This window comes from Marmota flaviventris, chromosome 4, assembly GCF_047511675.1.
Source record: "Marmota flaviventris isolate mMarFla1 chromosome 4, mMarFla1.hap1, whole genome shotgun sequence".
Lineage (NCBI taxonomy): Eukaryota > Metazoa > Chordata > Mammalia > Rodentia > Sciuridae > Marmota > Marmota flaviventris.
The window spans coordinates 55,384,870-55,401,253 of NC_092501.1; the positions used below are offsets into that span (position 1 = coordinate 55,384,870).

The 16,384-nt window shown below is 33.2% G+C and overlaps 1 protein-coding gene across 2 annotated transcripts in view; it reads left to right on the forward strand.

Annotated features, from left to right (window-relative positions):
* Ctnna3 (catenin alpha 3) overlaps nucleotides 1-16,384 on the forward strand; it is a 1,728,170-nt gene that overhangs the window by 87,758 nt on the left and 1,624,028 nt on the right. The window lies entirely within an intron of this gene.

Below are 16,384 nucleotides of genomic sequence, written 5' to 3' on the forward strand. Positions count from 1 at the left end.
GGTGCATTATAATTATACATAACAGTAGAATTCACTGTGACATATTCATACATGCATATAACATAATTTGATCAATTTCATTTTGTAGTACCTTTTGCTTGCTTCTCCTTTTCCTGTTTCCTATCCCCATCCCCTATTCTCCTGGTTTCCCTTCTATTCTTCCTTCTCCTCTTCTTCCTCCTCTTCCTCACTCCCTTCTCTATTACTTCCCCCTCTCCTCCTCCTCCTCCTCCTCCTCCTAAGTAGTGCATTGTAACTATACATAAAAGTAGGGTTCACTGTAGTACATGGAGACATTGATATAGCATGTTCTGGTCAATTTTATTCCCCAGTACCTCTCTCTGCCCTCCTCTTCTCCCCACTCAATCCCCTTCTTCTATTCTATTAGTCTCCCTTCTATTTTTGTGAGATGCCTCCCTCTCTAGCTTTCACATATAAGAGAAAACATCTGACCCTTGACTTTCTGAGTCTGACTTACTTCACTTAGCATGATATTCTCTAGTTCCATCTACATACCAGTGAATAACATAGCTTTGTTCTTCTGTATGGTTGAGTAAAGCTCCATTGTGTATGTATACCACATTTTCTTTATCAGTTGATGGACCCTTAGGCTGATTCTAAATTGAGTATTGTGAATTGCTCTAATATAAACATTGGTACGTATGTATCACCATAGTATGCTGATTTTAGGTCTTTTGGATAAATACCAAGGGGTAGAATAGGTGGGTCATATTGTGGCTCCATACCTAGTCTTTTGAGGAATCTCCCTGCTTACATCCATGTAGTTGTACTAACTTACAGTCCCACCAACAATGAGACTGTTGCTGCCCTCTGCATCCTCACCAGCATTTATTTATGTTCTTGGTGATTGCCATTCTAACTGGAGTGAGATGAAATATCACATGTCATTATAGTTTTGTGTGTGTGTTACTGGGGATTGAACCCAAGGGTGCGTGCGCTATCACTGAGCCACACCCCTTTATTTTGAGACACAGTCTTGCTAAGTTACAGAGGTTGGCCTCAAACTTGTGATCTTCCTTCCTCCGCCTTCAGAATATCTCGGATTATAGGCATATAATCTACCTATTATAGGCATATAATCTGGGATTATAGGCATATAATCTACCTATCTAATGCTACCACTTTCAGTTCCTCAGCATAGTTTTTTTTCCCCTCAGTGTAATTTTGATTTTTATTTTCCTGAATGCTAAGGATATTGAACATTTTTTTCCATATATTTGTTGGATATTTGTATTTCTTCTTTTGAGAAACGTCTATTTTGTTCATTTATTGATTGGGTTATTCATTTTTTGATGGAAAGTTTTTATTTTATTATATATTCTGGATATTAATTCTCTGTTGAAAGAGTAGCTGGGAAAGATTTTTTTCCCATTCTGTAGGCAGTCTCTTCACACTCCTAACTATATCTTTACTGTGTGGAAGTTTTTAAATTTGACGCCATCCTACTTACTAATTCCTGGTTTTATTTCTTGAGCTTTAGGAATATTATTAAGGAGGTCAATGCCTATGGCAATATGTTGGAGTGTTGACTGTATGTTTTCTTCTAGCAGTTGCAAATTTTCTGGTTCAATTCTTAGGTGCCACATTGAGTATTGTGACTTTTATGCAGGATGAGAGGGATCCACTTTTATTCTTCTACATATAGATATCCAGTTTTCCTAGCATAAAGGGTATTTTTTTGGCTGGGTGCAGTGTGCATACACATGCATACACATGTGTGTATATATATGATATATGTAATCATTTGTTATTTACTTAGTGCTTGTATCTGTAAAGCAACTGTAGTTTCTTTATCCATTCACCTGTTGACAGAAACTTTATATTGTTTGCTTCCTTATCTTGGTTATTATAAATATTATTACAATGAACATGGATCCTATGATAGTTCTATTTTTTATTTCTTTAAAAGCCTCCATACAGTTTTTTCATAAAAGGTTAACCTTGTTATATACTTTATGCATGATTTATAATTTATAAGAAATTTTCAGACAACTTATAGAAAATATGTGAAATAATTTGAAAGAAATTTGTCATTCTTCCTTGCTTCCTACTGTCTCAGACTCATTTTTTCTTGTTTTCTATCATAATCTTAGTCACCTAGTTTAGACTTTTTTTTATTCTATTCTCCCTTCCAATTATTTTCTCAGTTTAACTAATTTTTATTGCCTTTGTGTCTCCTTGTTTCTCCTTCTCCATTTCTACCTTTGCTTTCTGAATTTAGCATTACTGCATTAGTCTTGCTCCAAAATGAGTTAAATATGAAAATATGTTTATTTTTTGTTCTTGTTTCAAATTATTTTTAGTAGCTATTGGAGAATCAGGGGGGCAATCTTTCTGACAGTTTTAACAGTAAAACCTCACTCCCAAAGCATTTAATGATTTTGCTTCCACCATTCTCTTTCATTCTATTTCCTGGTACAGACCCATATTAAACTTTCCTTTAAATAAGAACTTGAAGTACCTTGAATGGTCCGTGTTGCTTTATGCACCTGTTATCATATATTCCTTTCACTTGGGTTATTCTTCTCATTCAGTCAATTGTTACTCATCTAGCAAAGCTCAGCCCAGGTCATCTTTTCTGGGAAGTGCTTTCTGACCCCTACATGTTGATTTAGATGATCCTTTTCGGTGCCCTCACAGACCTTTTGCACAGGACTAAACACCCCATAGAGCAAAAATTAATTTGCTTGTTTAGTATATCCAGGTTCTTTGTTCCTTGAGGGTAGTAGGTACCATGTCTCATTTAATTTACAACACCTGACACATAACCAATATTTAGTTAATGTTTGTTAAATAAATTTTAAAAATCAAAGCATCATTTTATATTATAAAATTTTATAATGTTTTTATGACAAATTACTTCTTTTAATTATGGTTTATTTTTGGATCTTTGGTAAGGAATATGAGCCTTATTCTGATACTGTTTTTCTCTGAAAATGTGATATATTTGACAGCATAGTTTCCATATACTGTCTGATAATAAACATGTAAGACATTAGTCATTTTTAGAAGGGAAAAAATAATTGCCACGATGGTATTTGCTTTCATTTTTAAAATAGGTCAACCTTTTTAGTCCATAAAAGTAAATTGTTTTAAAAATAAATCTTCAGCGAAGTCTGGATTCTAGGAATATGTAGTAAATTCTTCTTCATGTTCAGTTATAATATATGAAATACATATACATGTCATATGCTGCATATATAACAGATACATTTGGTTAAAGATCACCAAGTGCTTTATACTCTAATTCTTTTGACAAACTGCCAAATTGAACTGCTGCCACTTCAGTGTGGGAGGAAAGCAGTGAAATGGAATATGGTTCTGGAATTTGAGGAATGGCCAGTGCTTATTCTATGGAAAGCAGAGGTAGTGACAGTGAGAACATTGCTCCCAAAAACTTCCAAGGAATTTCAGCTCAGTGGTGGAGCTGAAATTTTAGGAGAATGGATTCTAATCCAATTAACTCTGTATGATCCTAGAAACATGTTTTAAATATTCTCCTGTTCTCTGTTTTCAAAAAGCTTTTTTTTTTTTCCCAGTGGCATAATGTGAAGGACTTAATGAAAGCAACAAATAAGTTTAAAGCATTTAGAAAAGTAAAAAGATATTGGAAGTAAAGGATAGTTTTATTTATTTATTTATTGACATTTTCAAGAAGGATTTTTGAAACCAATATAGAAATTTTCTCCTTCTAATAAAAGCATAGTGTAATTTACATGGCCCTACTAGAAGATTCTGTTTTTTTTTGGGGGGGGGGGTTGTTGTTTTATTGCCTTTAGTTGTATACTTGAAGTATAATATTTGCTTTAAACTCCTCATTTGAAAACTCCATATTTACACTTATCAGAGTCACCTGGATTTTATTTCTATTGAGTGATTTTTTTTTCCTTGACTGTGGGTCACATTTCTTCATTTCTTAGTATGACTAGTAATGTTTGATTATACATTTAACAGTATGAAAAGTAGATTGTAGAGATTCTGGATTCTATTTTCTTTCTCTGGAGAGTTTTGCTTCAGCAGATGGTTAAGTTAGTGCCAGTCACCAGAATTTGTGCAGCCTTTAAAAAAAAAGTTGAGTCAATTTTGGTTTTGTCTTTAGTCTAACACAATCCTTAGCACTGGTGACAGCCTTCTTTACTTCTATATTGTGGGCTTTTTGGAGTTTCAAAGGATGACTAGTTTACCAAGCCATTCTAACATATAGAATTCAAAATCAACCTCTGTTTCTGAATTGGGAAGCAATTAAATCACTGCTAGCTTTTTTCTTTTTGCACTTATAAGTATTGCTTTCTACTAGGTGGTTTGGCATTGCATCAGTGCCTGCAGGAGTTAGTTATGGAATATAGTAAACTTCATGTGCAGGGCACCTCTATCTGTGGTTTCCTCATTTGTGAGAATTTTATCCTCATTATCCACTTGCTCTGTCCTTCCCCAAACTTTGACCTGTGACATCTAAAATCAGTAAGATTGTGGCTTTCTACCTGAGTTCTGTCTTACGCTGTCACAATGTCCTCAGAGGAAATGCCAAATATATGTAACTCTCTATCAATATGTTTTTCTTCTTTCAAAAGTTTAATACTATCTAGTTTCTGCTTGCTTTTGGTCATCAGGTGTCTTCAACTGATTGTTTTATATATTTTGTCTGTTATTTGTGAGAGAAATAGTCAGATATATTTTATTCTATCATTACCAGTCCTAGAGACTGTCATTTTCATTTGTATCTTGTTTTTCTTCTGAGTATGTAATTCAAATCTGGAAATTAGTTCCTTTCAGCAAGTTCAAGATGTTCTTACTTTACCTTTTGGATTGCATTGTTTCCCTTCAGAAGTAAGCTGTCAGTCATATTGCTACTTCTTTGAAGTTTTTCTACCTTTTCTCTCTGCCTCATTTTAAGATATTTTCTCTTTATCTTTTGTTTTATTAATATTATGATCAGTTTTGGTTTGAGGTTCTTTTTCGGTGGGATGTTTATCTGGCTAGGGGTTTAATGTCTATCATCTATTCTGGAGAATTATTGACCATTTTCTGCTTAAATATCTCTGCTCTTTTTCTTAATCTTCTTTTTAGATCATAATTATAACATTTAAGTTTTATTCATCATGTCACTCATGTCTTTTATTCTTGTTTCTGTATTTTACATTTGTTTTTTCTCTGATAATTTAATCTGAAATTTTTCTTAATTTATACTATTTTAATAATCATATTTTCATTCAAGATTTTCCATTTCATAGATTTCTTTCTTTTTCTTCCTTCTTCCTCCTCCTCCTTCTTTTTTTTAACATTTTTTTTTAGTTGTAGATGGATTCAATAATTTGTTTAATATTTTTTATGTGGTGCTGGGTATCAAACCTAGTGCCTCATGTGTGCTAGGCAAGCACTCTACCACTGAGCCACAATCCTTCCTCTTCCTCTTCCTCCTCCTCCTCCTCCTTCTTCTTCTTCTTTTTTTGTTTTTACAAATTTTAATTCTTTGCTAAAATTTCCATCATTTTCCTTGAACACCTTAATTGCAGTTAATTTCCATTTTTATATGTTCAATGTTGGTTCTAATGTCTGTTTTTTATATTGAACCTTCAGATATATAATCTAATCTCTTGGTATGTTGAATAATTTTTAATTGGATGCTGGGTATTATTGTGAAAAATCAGAATGAATTTTGAAAGGTAGGTCTATTTCTGGCTAGCCTCTACTCCTAGGAGTAGTAATTAAGAAGTTCCAGTTAAAATCATTGGGTATTTATTAGATGTTCTCTCTAGGCAGACCCAGAACTGTAATTTAATTTCCCCAATTTCCTGAAGAAATATTTAAAATTATTTGCTGAACTTCTCATTCTCTGAGCTGCTACATTCTTTTGATTTTCTGTTGTTCAGTGTCTCAATCATTTGGATTTTCATAGTTATAGACAAATAGTCAACGGTAGGTAGATTTAGGATTTAATGTCAAAAACAAAGTATAAAAACTTAGTAAAAAATATGGGTGAATACTTTTTAGGCTTTCAGGGCAGAATGAGATTTATTAAACATGAAAAAATACTATAAAAAGACTGATAGATTTTATTATATCAAAAATATCAAGATTAAGAACTATTTTTACATAAAAATTTGTAAAATAAAGACACAGTGTAGATATTGGGATTAATAACAACATATAGAGAACTTTCACACCTCAGAAAAGCAAAATGATTCAAAGGAAAATGGATATGAAAATAATTTTATAGATTAATAAACAAAACTACTAATAAAAATATAAAGAGATATTTGACCTATTTGATATAAGTATGTAAATGAGGTACAATTTTATGCAATTTAATTGGCAAAAATTAACAAGTATGACAATATCACATGTTAGATTTTTGGAGCAACAGATCTTTTATACATTGCTCTTAAGAATGTATATTGGTATCACTACTTTGAAAAACAATTTTGGTATGCCACTTTTGTCAAATTCCAGAGTTCCATGTATGTATGGACATAATTCTGGACTCATATCAATTACATTTCTAGTGTTGGTGTGTAGAAATGCAATTGACTTTTTGAGGTTTGTATTTGTTGAGTTGTTATCTCTAAAACAAAGCATTCAAATGGTAATTTTAAAAACAAGGAAACATTTTGAAATACGCAAGTACACATGGCCTGTTTCTTTGGGGTCCCATAGGATGGTAAAGCCCATGGTATTATATTTGGTTTATGTGACAAAAAAATTTTGCAAAAGTGATGTAAAACAATATGTGGCACTTGCTATTCATACACAAAATTGCAAAGAATAGAGAAGTATAACAAAGAATAAACATACATTATTATCATAAACATTTAGGAATAGATGCTATTCTCAGTTCTCAAATTCTAAACAGGATAGTTTTTCCTAATGTATAAAATATATATAAAAAATATAGTGATACATATTTGTGTTTGCTGAGATAATTCCATTTCAAGATGTTTATTACATGTTTCAGAATAAATTCTAGAAACAAATAGTAAACAAAGACATTTTAGTTTTGCTCTTGTGAAAAAATATAATGATATGGGTGTAGCACTAATCTTAAAGTCTTGTCAGTCAAATTTAAAATTGTAGAGAAAACTGATGGAAATATACTTTAAATGTGAGTTAGTAGATAGAATTGTAGATTTGAATTACAACTGAAAAAGACATTCTCTTGTATTTTTATTAATTTCTTGATGAAAACAAAAAGAATAGAATAAAATTAGTGCAATATTAAATAATTAAAAACTAGTTTAGTGTTTGTTTTAATCTCAAATAACATATAGGTTTAGTATGAGAGAAAAGGATTGTAGAAAGGAACTAATTAGTCATTATGTCACTGAGTATCATTAGGAGGGAGAGAAAAGGATTACAAAAGAATATATACTTAGACATTTAATGCCTTTCTCCTATTCATTTGCAAACTTTTGTTGATTGTCTACTCTTTACTTATTTTGGTTAAACATTTGGTACTGCTTTGGGCCCTGATAATATGAAAATAAATACAGTCTATTTCTCCCCATATATACTCAGAGTCTACAGGGAGAAATAGATTGTAAATAGCTATAATAATGTCTGATAAATGGCATTATAATGGTATGTCCAAAGGGCTGAAGAAACACACATGAAAGAACAATAAAAATAGTATGTTTCTAAATTTCTTCAATTTTCCTTTTTTAAGGGCGGGAACAGAAGAAGAATCTCCCTCATATAGGATGAATATGTATATAATTGATAGGAATAAATGTCCTATGCCTACTCTGTCTTTTCCCAGAGACTTGTGTTTTTCTCTAAGTGAAATATCTATTGAAACCTTGTTGGGAGCCAGGCTCTGTTCAATGTACTGGGCTCACAGAAAGAAGTGCACTAGACAGACAAGGCAAGCTGTCATTGGACTGATGGATATTTTAGTGGGAAGACAGGCCATAAACAATTAAAGAGATTTGTTTTTAATTCTTTAATGATAGATTCTTGAAATTAATATCAGTATAAAATAGTTTTCTCATGCAAAAATTAACTTCTTTACCTTAAAATAACACATTTTTAGATTCCTTGTAAAGTAAAGATAAAAGTATAGGTTCCTTAATGTATAAGATGATAATTTGAAATTTCAAGAGCATTCAGGGAAAATGTGAGGTTTGACTCTTCCATATACCATTTAGATAAGCTGGGATACCTATATAATTGAAGCATAGCCCTCCCCCATATATGTTGATTTAAAGTATTTGGAGCTGTAACGTGCAGTCTCATGTCAATAGTCTTGGAAGTTATGCCTGTCAGCCAGCAACTGGAAACAGGTACCATAGATTTCATGTTCATGTATGCCAGATGGAAGAGGACTTGTAAATTTATAGGAAGTCTGCCAGTGCTAGAATACTTTCCATCTATTTTTAATTGTGGTCCTAAACCAAGGCCACCATGAACCAGTTTGAGGGATATAAAGATAAATGAAGAGCTTTTGAATCCATCAAGGACCCTCCAACTATCTTCTTCCCGAATATGGAGCTATGCATTTTATTACTAAAAGAAGTGCTGTGCTACCTAGTCTACTCATGCAGGAGCCGCTTGGCTGATTATAAAGCTTAGGCCTATAGAGCCAACCACTTACCTCTCTTTGCAGACCTCATGAGTATTTCTGGCAGGGTTTGTGATGTGGCTTGCAACTAGGGAACAGTCTCCCTGTTGAGAAGAAAACCTTTGTATTAAGAAAATGTACACATTCTTGATTTGAATAATGCATGTATTCAGGAGCTATTTTCTTTTAAAAAATTAATATATATCTTTAATTCACTCATAGTGTATGTATTTGTGGGGTACAGTGTGTCATTTCAGTACATGTACACAAAATTTCATAATCAGATCATAGGGGCCAATTTATAACCTCAGAATATATAATTTCTTTATGTTGGGAACATTTAAAAATCTTGTTAGCTATTCTGAAATATTCAATTAATTGAATTAATTATTGTCAACCCTAGCTATAATGTGCAATAAATCTTTGGAGATTATTCTTCCTATCCACCTCTATTCCTGTACTGGAGATATGTTTCCCATTTATCTCTCTATCTGTATTTCCATAGTTTTTCATCTCCATGATTTCATCTCAGTTTTGAGACATTTTTGCCCAGAAAGAATGAGGAATTAAGATTTGTCATCATCCATACTAGTCAGAGAAAAACAATTCTAGAAACAATTATTCTTGGAAAAACAATATCCTGGAAGTTTAATTAATCTTTCTATCAGTATAAAAGGATGCTTGCTTATATAATAAGTGCCATTATGAAATTTCCTATATTGAACCCTTAAAATATTACCTATTGCCTCTCCAGTTATTCAATGCATTTTTTGGTGTGTGTGTGAGGGAGTAAATTGTGTCCTAGGGAACTAGAGGTTTTTAAATTTATTTATTTATAATTATTATTTTTAATTATTATTGTCTATTTTGGATCATCTTTATTGAAAAATTTATGAAACTCAGCTGTATTAAATATTTATTTATAAAAGAAAACTGGCAGTTCAATTTTAGTTAAATGCTCCTAAGTAACAGGTCAACTTCATCCATTTTGCTCAACAATACTGCAGTTAGGACTTAGATAAAATATTTGGTATTTACCACTAATTACTCATAGTCTATGTATGGTTTTAAAATCAACAGCTGTTGCGGTCATTATTTTCATTTATTGGTATGTTGACTTTTTGTGCAGTTAACTGTGATTATATCTCAAGAGTGTTCTTAGATAAACATTGTCACAAATACAATAGTCTTTCCAAGTAAGTACTGTATATTTCAGGAGTGCAGTTCATTTTTCATTTGAAAGGGAATGATCAACTTTTGTTCTAACACATTTTAACTTGCATTCATGATGTCTTGTTGCTGGTAGAATGCTTATATGGAAACACTTCCATTGAAGACTGATGAGCTCATTAGCTACATTGCTTGTAAACTATTAATTGCTGAAAAATACTCAACATGGTATTCCTCTGTGTTCACTTGAAAAATCTGCAGCTGGCTTTTCTAATAATGCATTTAATATTCTTAGCAAGCTTTTTGCTTCACTGTTGCCAATTATGGAGTATGTGGGCAGTTGAGAAGTACTTAATGTGTATGTGCAGCCATCCAATTTTAGTCACTTGATATACTGGACCTATGACATGTAGGCAGGCTGATTTGAAAAATAACTGTAATGCCAATTTTGAAAGTATGAGAAATTCTGTAAGCCATGTACTATTTACTTTGATGTATAATCCAAAGACAGGAGCAAAAATTTAATGCATGTTAACAGATTGATTTGTAAGTGATGAGTCCCAGAAACTAAAAAGTGACCTAAAATCTCAGCTAGAAAGAATCTGAAATCAAAGGATGATGCATGCATTAGCTATGATTTTGCTCTCCTCTATGGCTATAGAGATGGTATACTCTGTGTGCAAAGGTAAAAGAGTAGGTATAATGCTGACATTGATTTAAAGTTTTTGTTCACACAAAATAAGTTTGAACATTATTGTTGTATGGCACAATCTAGCATTACAGAGTACATTAAGCTATTGGCAATGTCTTAGGGTCAGGAATAAAAACTAAGAATTCCTTTCTTTTCATCTATGTTTTCAGTTCAGAGGAAGTGGTGTTCCTTTTTATTCTTTAAAGTTAAATTTTCTAATGATTACTTGCATCCTAGCTCATTTCTTCTCTCTTGAGAAACTATTTTACAGTTATCATTTTTTCCCCTCTAATGTGTTTGTTCATCTTCCTTTTTACTGGTTCTTTCTTCACGCATATTAGCTTTACCCTACCTGATGATTGGCAAAATTCCAATTCCTTTTCGTTTACTCTCATCTTAAACTCTTAACTATGTTTTATCTTGTCTGTTCTACCTCTTGGCCTATTTATTGTTTAACCAATTACTTTCACACAATTTTTAAAAATTTATTTTTTTAAAAAAATTTATGGGTTGGGCCAATCAACAAATGGGCCAAGGACCTGAACAGACACTTCTCAGAGGAGGACATACAATCAATCAACAAGTACATGAAAAAATGCTCACCATCTCTAGCAGTCAGAGAAATGCAAATCAAAACCACCCTAAGATACCATCTCACTCCAGTTAGATTGGCAGCCATTATGAAGTCAAACAACAACAAGTGCTGGCGAGGATGTGGGGAAAAGGGTACACTTGTACATTGCTGGTGGGACTGAAAATTGGTGCAGCCAATTTGGAAAGCAGTATGGAGATTTCTTGGAAAGCTGGGAATGGAGCCACCATTTGACCCAGCTATTCCCCTTCTAGGTCTATTCCCTAAAGACCTAAAAAGAGCATGCTACAGGGACACTGCTACATCGATGTTCATAGCAGCACAATTCACAATAGCAAGACTGTGGAACCAACCTAGATGCCCTTCAATAGATGAATGGATAAAAAAATGTGGCATTTATACACAATGGAGTATTACTCTGCATTAAAAAATGACAAAATCATAGAATTTACAGGGAAATGGATGGCATTAGAGCAGATTATGCTAAGTGAAGCTAGCCAATCCCTAAAAAACAAATGCCAAATGTCTTCTTTGATATAAGGAGAGTAACTAAGAACAGAGTAGGGTCGAAGAGCATGAGAAGAAGATTAACATTAAACAGGGAGGAGAGGTGGGAGGGAAAGGGAGAGAGAAGGGAAATTGCATGGAAATGGAAGGAGACCCTCAGAGTTATACAAAAGTACATACAAGAGGAAGTGAGGGGAAAGGGAAAAATAATACAAGGGGGACAAATGAATGTCAGTAGAGGGGGCAGAGAGAGAAGAGGGGAGGGGAGGGGAGGGGAGGGGAGGGGGGATAGTAGAGGATAGGAAAGGCAGCAGAACACAACAGACACTAGTATGGCAATATGTAAATCAATGGATGTGTAACTGATGTGATTCTGCAATCTGTATATGGGGTAAAAATGGGAGCTCATAACCCACTTGAATCAAAGGGTGAAATATGATATATCAAGAACTATGTAATGTTTTGAACAGCCAACAATAAAAAATTAAAAAAAAATTTATGGGTTGGGGCTGGGGATGTGGCTCAAGCGGTAGCGCACTCGCCTGGCATGCATGCGGCCTGGGTTCGAGCCTCAGCACCACATACAAACAAAGATGAGTCCGCCGAGAATTAAAAAATAAATATTTAAAAAAAATTTATGGGTGAATTATAATTATACATAATTGTGGGGTTCATTATGTCATATTCATACATATACCTAATGTAATTTGATCAGTCTCATTTCCCTGGACCTTCTCTTGCCTTCATCTTTACCTTCTCTCTATTTTCACATAATTCTCTTCTCCTGTGCTGCATTTAGCATTTATTTACTCACTTTGAAACATTTTCTCCTTCGCTTTAAGACTATAAATTCTCCTATTACTTCTCCACATTATCCTTCACTTTCCTCTTTGGATTCTTACTCTTGTTTCCTAACTGATTTTCTTAAGCATTGTTCTTGGCATTCTCTGTCCCCCTTCTCCCATTTCTTTAAGGAGCTCTTTCATCCTCATGATTTTAATTATAATTGCTATGTTGGCAACTTTTAGTTCTCATTTAAAGCTCCACTACCAGATTCTGAGGATTATCAGTCATTTTTCTAAGTTGGCACATAGATAATCATGCTCAGCACACTCCCATAATGGTCATTCTTGGGAATGACCGAAGTACTAGTTAGAACTTTACTTGTTTCTTCCCCAGAGAGTAGTGATATGCAATGTGGTCAGCAGCACTGCTCTAATCATTTGCTAGTTGGTTCCACTTTGCAGTTTGGTATTACCTTATATACTCATCATGTATGAATTAAACTCATTTTCCACCAGCCCTTCACAAACTTTTACATTCTTAGCATCATCTGACTTGAACACATTTGATAAAGTTGTTTTTTTCTTCTAAAAACTCTGTTTCCTTGACCAATGGTGCACCACACAGTCATGTTTTTCTTCTTTATATCTTTGGATCCTTTTTCTCAATCTCTTTGTTTGTTCATTATTTTCTAACTGGTCATCCAGTATAGAGGACAAGTCTGATCACTGCATAGGATGAATGTAGAGCAAAATGACAAATCATTTTGGATGATAAATTTGGAAAACACCTCATTATCCCTTGAATGGTAAGATATAGGTGTTATGCATCCTTATGAAGGTTTTGAGTTAAATAGTAACAGGACTAGTTATGTGCTTTAAGAAAATTTATCTTTCATTACTATATAGAAGTTTAAGAGGTTACATCTTTACAGTGCCTCTATTATCAATGATGGCAGAAATTATATTAGTATTTGTGTATCTCAATGATATAACATCATAAAATGTTGATCACAATGGTGAACACAGATATTTAATTGTCCCTATAAACCTATGAAATAGCTACTATTATTACCTGTCTTTTATAGTTGAGTAGATTTAAGTTTAGAAGGAAAAAAATAACCTGCCTAGAGATACCTGGTTACTTATTGGCAAAGATGAAACTACCTTTCATGATGCTATACTAAAGAAATATTTGTTGACCATTTGGTCATTGTACATATGTATCTATCTTTGTTTTTGCTATCATGTAATATATGCTAGTGTTTTTTTACTATCATGTAATATATGCAAGTATCTTTTAAATGCCTTGAGAATAATACTTGAGTACAGCCTCAAACTGTGCTACTTGAAAAATAAGTGTATCTAGAAATATTAAGAATTCTGGGGTAAAAAGAAGTTAAATAAATTAAAAAACCCCTCAATTAAAAACTTTAAACAAGGTGAACAGAGAGCCTACATTTTGGGAGCAAATTTTTGCCACACATCAGATAGAGTACTAATATCCAGGATATATAAAGAACTCAAAAAACTTAATACCAAAAAAACAAACAACCCAATCAATAAATGGGCTAAAGAGCTGACCAGACACTTCTCATAAGAAGATATATGTTCAATCAACAAATATATGAAAAAATGTTCAGCACCTCTAGTAATTAGAGAAATGCAAATCAAAACTACTCCAAGATTTCATCTCACGCCAGTCAGTATGGCAACTATCAAGAATATAGACAACAATAAATGTTGGCAAGGATGTGGAGGAAAAGGTACACTTATAAATTGCTGGTGGGACTGCAGATTGGTGCAACCGATCTGGAAAGCAGTATGGAGATTACTTTAAAAACTTGGAATAGAACCATCATTTAACCCAGCTATCCCACTCCTTGGTCTATACCCAAAGGACTTAAAATGAGCATACTATAGTAATGCAGCTACATCAATGTTTATAGCAGCTCAGTTCACAAACTGTGAAAGTAACCTAGATGCCCTTCAATAGATGAACCTAGCTAAACTGTGGAAGAAACCTAGAAGCCCTTCAATAGATGAATGGATAAAGAAACTGTGGTATATATACACAATAGAATATTATGTAGCATTAAAAGAGAATAAAATTATGGCATTTGCAGGTAAGTGGGTGGAGTCGGAGAATATCATGCTAAGAGAAGTAAGCTAATCCCCCCAAACCAAAGGCTGAATATTTTCTCTGATAAGTGGACGCTGATCCATAACAGGAAGGGGGAGGGATGGGAAAAATGGAGGAACTTTGATTGGACAAAGGGAAGGGAGATTAAAGAAGGTGCATGGGGACAGGAAGGATGGTGGAATGAGATGGAAATCATTTCCTAACATACATATATGACTGCACATATGGTGTGATGCTACATTGTGTACAACCATAGAAGTGTAAAGTTGTGCTATAATTGTGTACAATGAATCAAAATGCATTCTGCTGTCATATATACCTAATATAAATAAATAAATAAATAAACTTTAAATTATTATTATTATTACTATTATACCAGTCATTTCTCAGTTAGTACTTTTAAAAATGCCAAATTGTGTTGCAAATCTCCAACAGGGGATTATAATGGACTAGAGTCTATATAATTTGGGCCCCTGTGACACAAAATCTGACATGGGGCTCTTGTGTAAATGATTCTGTGAGGGAATCTATTCAGGTAAAATCTGTGAAGGGGTTGAGGGTAGTAGGAGAGTGTAGAGAAAATGCTGCGTTATATCTGGCAAACATGAGCTTCATGTGGCTTCTAGGCACTTGAAATATGGGCAGTTTGAGTGAGAATATGCAACTTAAACTTTAAAAACTGATACTTGATATAGTTATTGGAAAATATTAAGGGTATGTGAATCTGATTTTTCAACTACAAATTTTTATGAAATCTAAATATATATCAAACATTTCTGATACAATTTAGTATCTGAGTTGGGCTATTTCATAAGGGTAGAATACATGGATTTTAAAAACTTAGTTTGATAAAATGTACAATAGCTCATTAACAATTTTTTATTGATTACATGTTGAAATGTTATAATATTGGATATGTGGAGTAAACAAAATAGAATTTTAAAGAGAATTTTACCTTCTTTTAATCATTTTAATGATTGGTTTAAAATAATTATTTTTTTTGTGAATTTTAATACTTTAATAATATGCTATCAAGAATCTTTAAAGCTGTATATGTGTCTTACATTGGGTTTTCTGGGATTTGCTTGATTCCAGGGGAGAGCTAGAGAATGAATGGCACCAAAGTTGTCTTCCTTTAAGACAAGAGGGTCAGCCTTTCTCATCCCAGGGTTAGTAGTCATTTCCTGGTAGCCACTTTTACTCCCCTTTTCTTCCTTCAAGGCATAACTTCTATGGATAATATAATTTTAGTATTTGGGAGGTCCTTTCATAAATGACCACAGGTCTGTATGTGTTATATTGAATTTAACTGAAACCTACCATGCAATTAATAAGGTCTCAAAGGATTTCAGTCATCACACTCCATTGATTTTTCTATGTAATAGTTTATTACTTGGGCGTCTGCCCTTCTGAGGCAGTTAAGCATAAAACTCATTATGCAAAAATGGTGACATTTTGTGTGTCTGTTTCATTTGCTTGTTTCTGAGTTATCTAAGTTGCTAGATAACTATCAATAATTTTAATTTCTCTTGAGAGAACCTTCTGGATTATGTGTCCCAAGGAGAATGTTATGGTTAAAAATGACGCTTCTCTCATCTGGTGGTTACTCTATAACTTGAAGTCATATGCTTATCACTCTTTTCCTAGAGTATTTAGACATTATCACTCCCTTTTATAAAATGTGAATGTTTTTAGTCTGTGCATCTCTGTACCCCACCTAATATTCATCCCAATATTTGTTAATTTGAATTATTTTTTTATTTATGATTATCCCTCTGCTTTTTATTCTGCCTTGTATCATCTTACTAACTCCAACCAGAGACTCTTTGGATTCCAGTAGACAGAATGACTTCAACCTCCTCTATAGACTTCTCATGTCCTAGTCTAGATTGCAGCTTTCTCTTTTTGTTTCATATGTCAACAC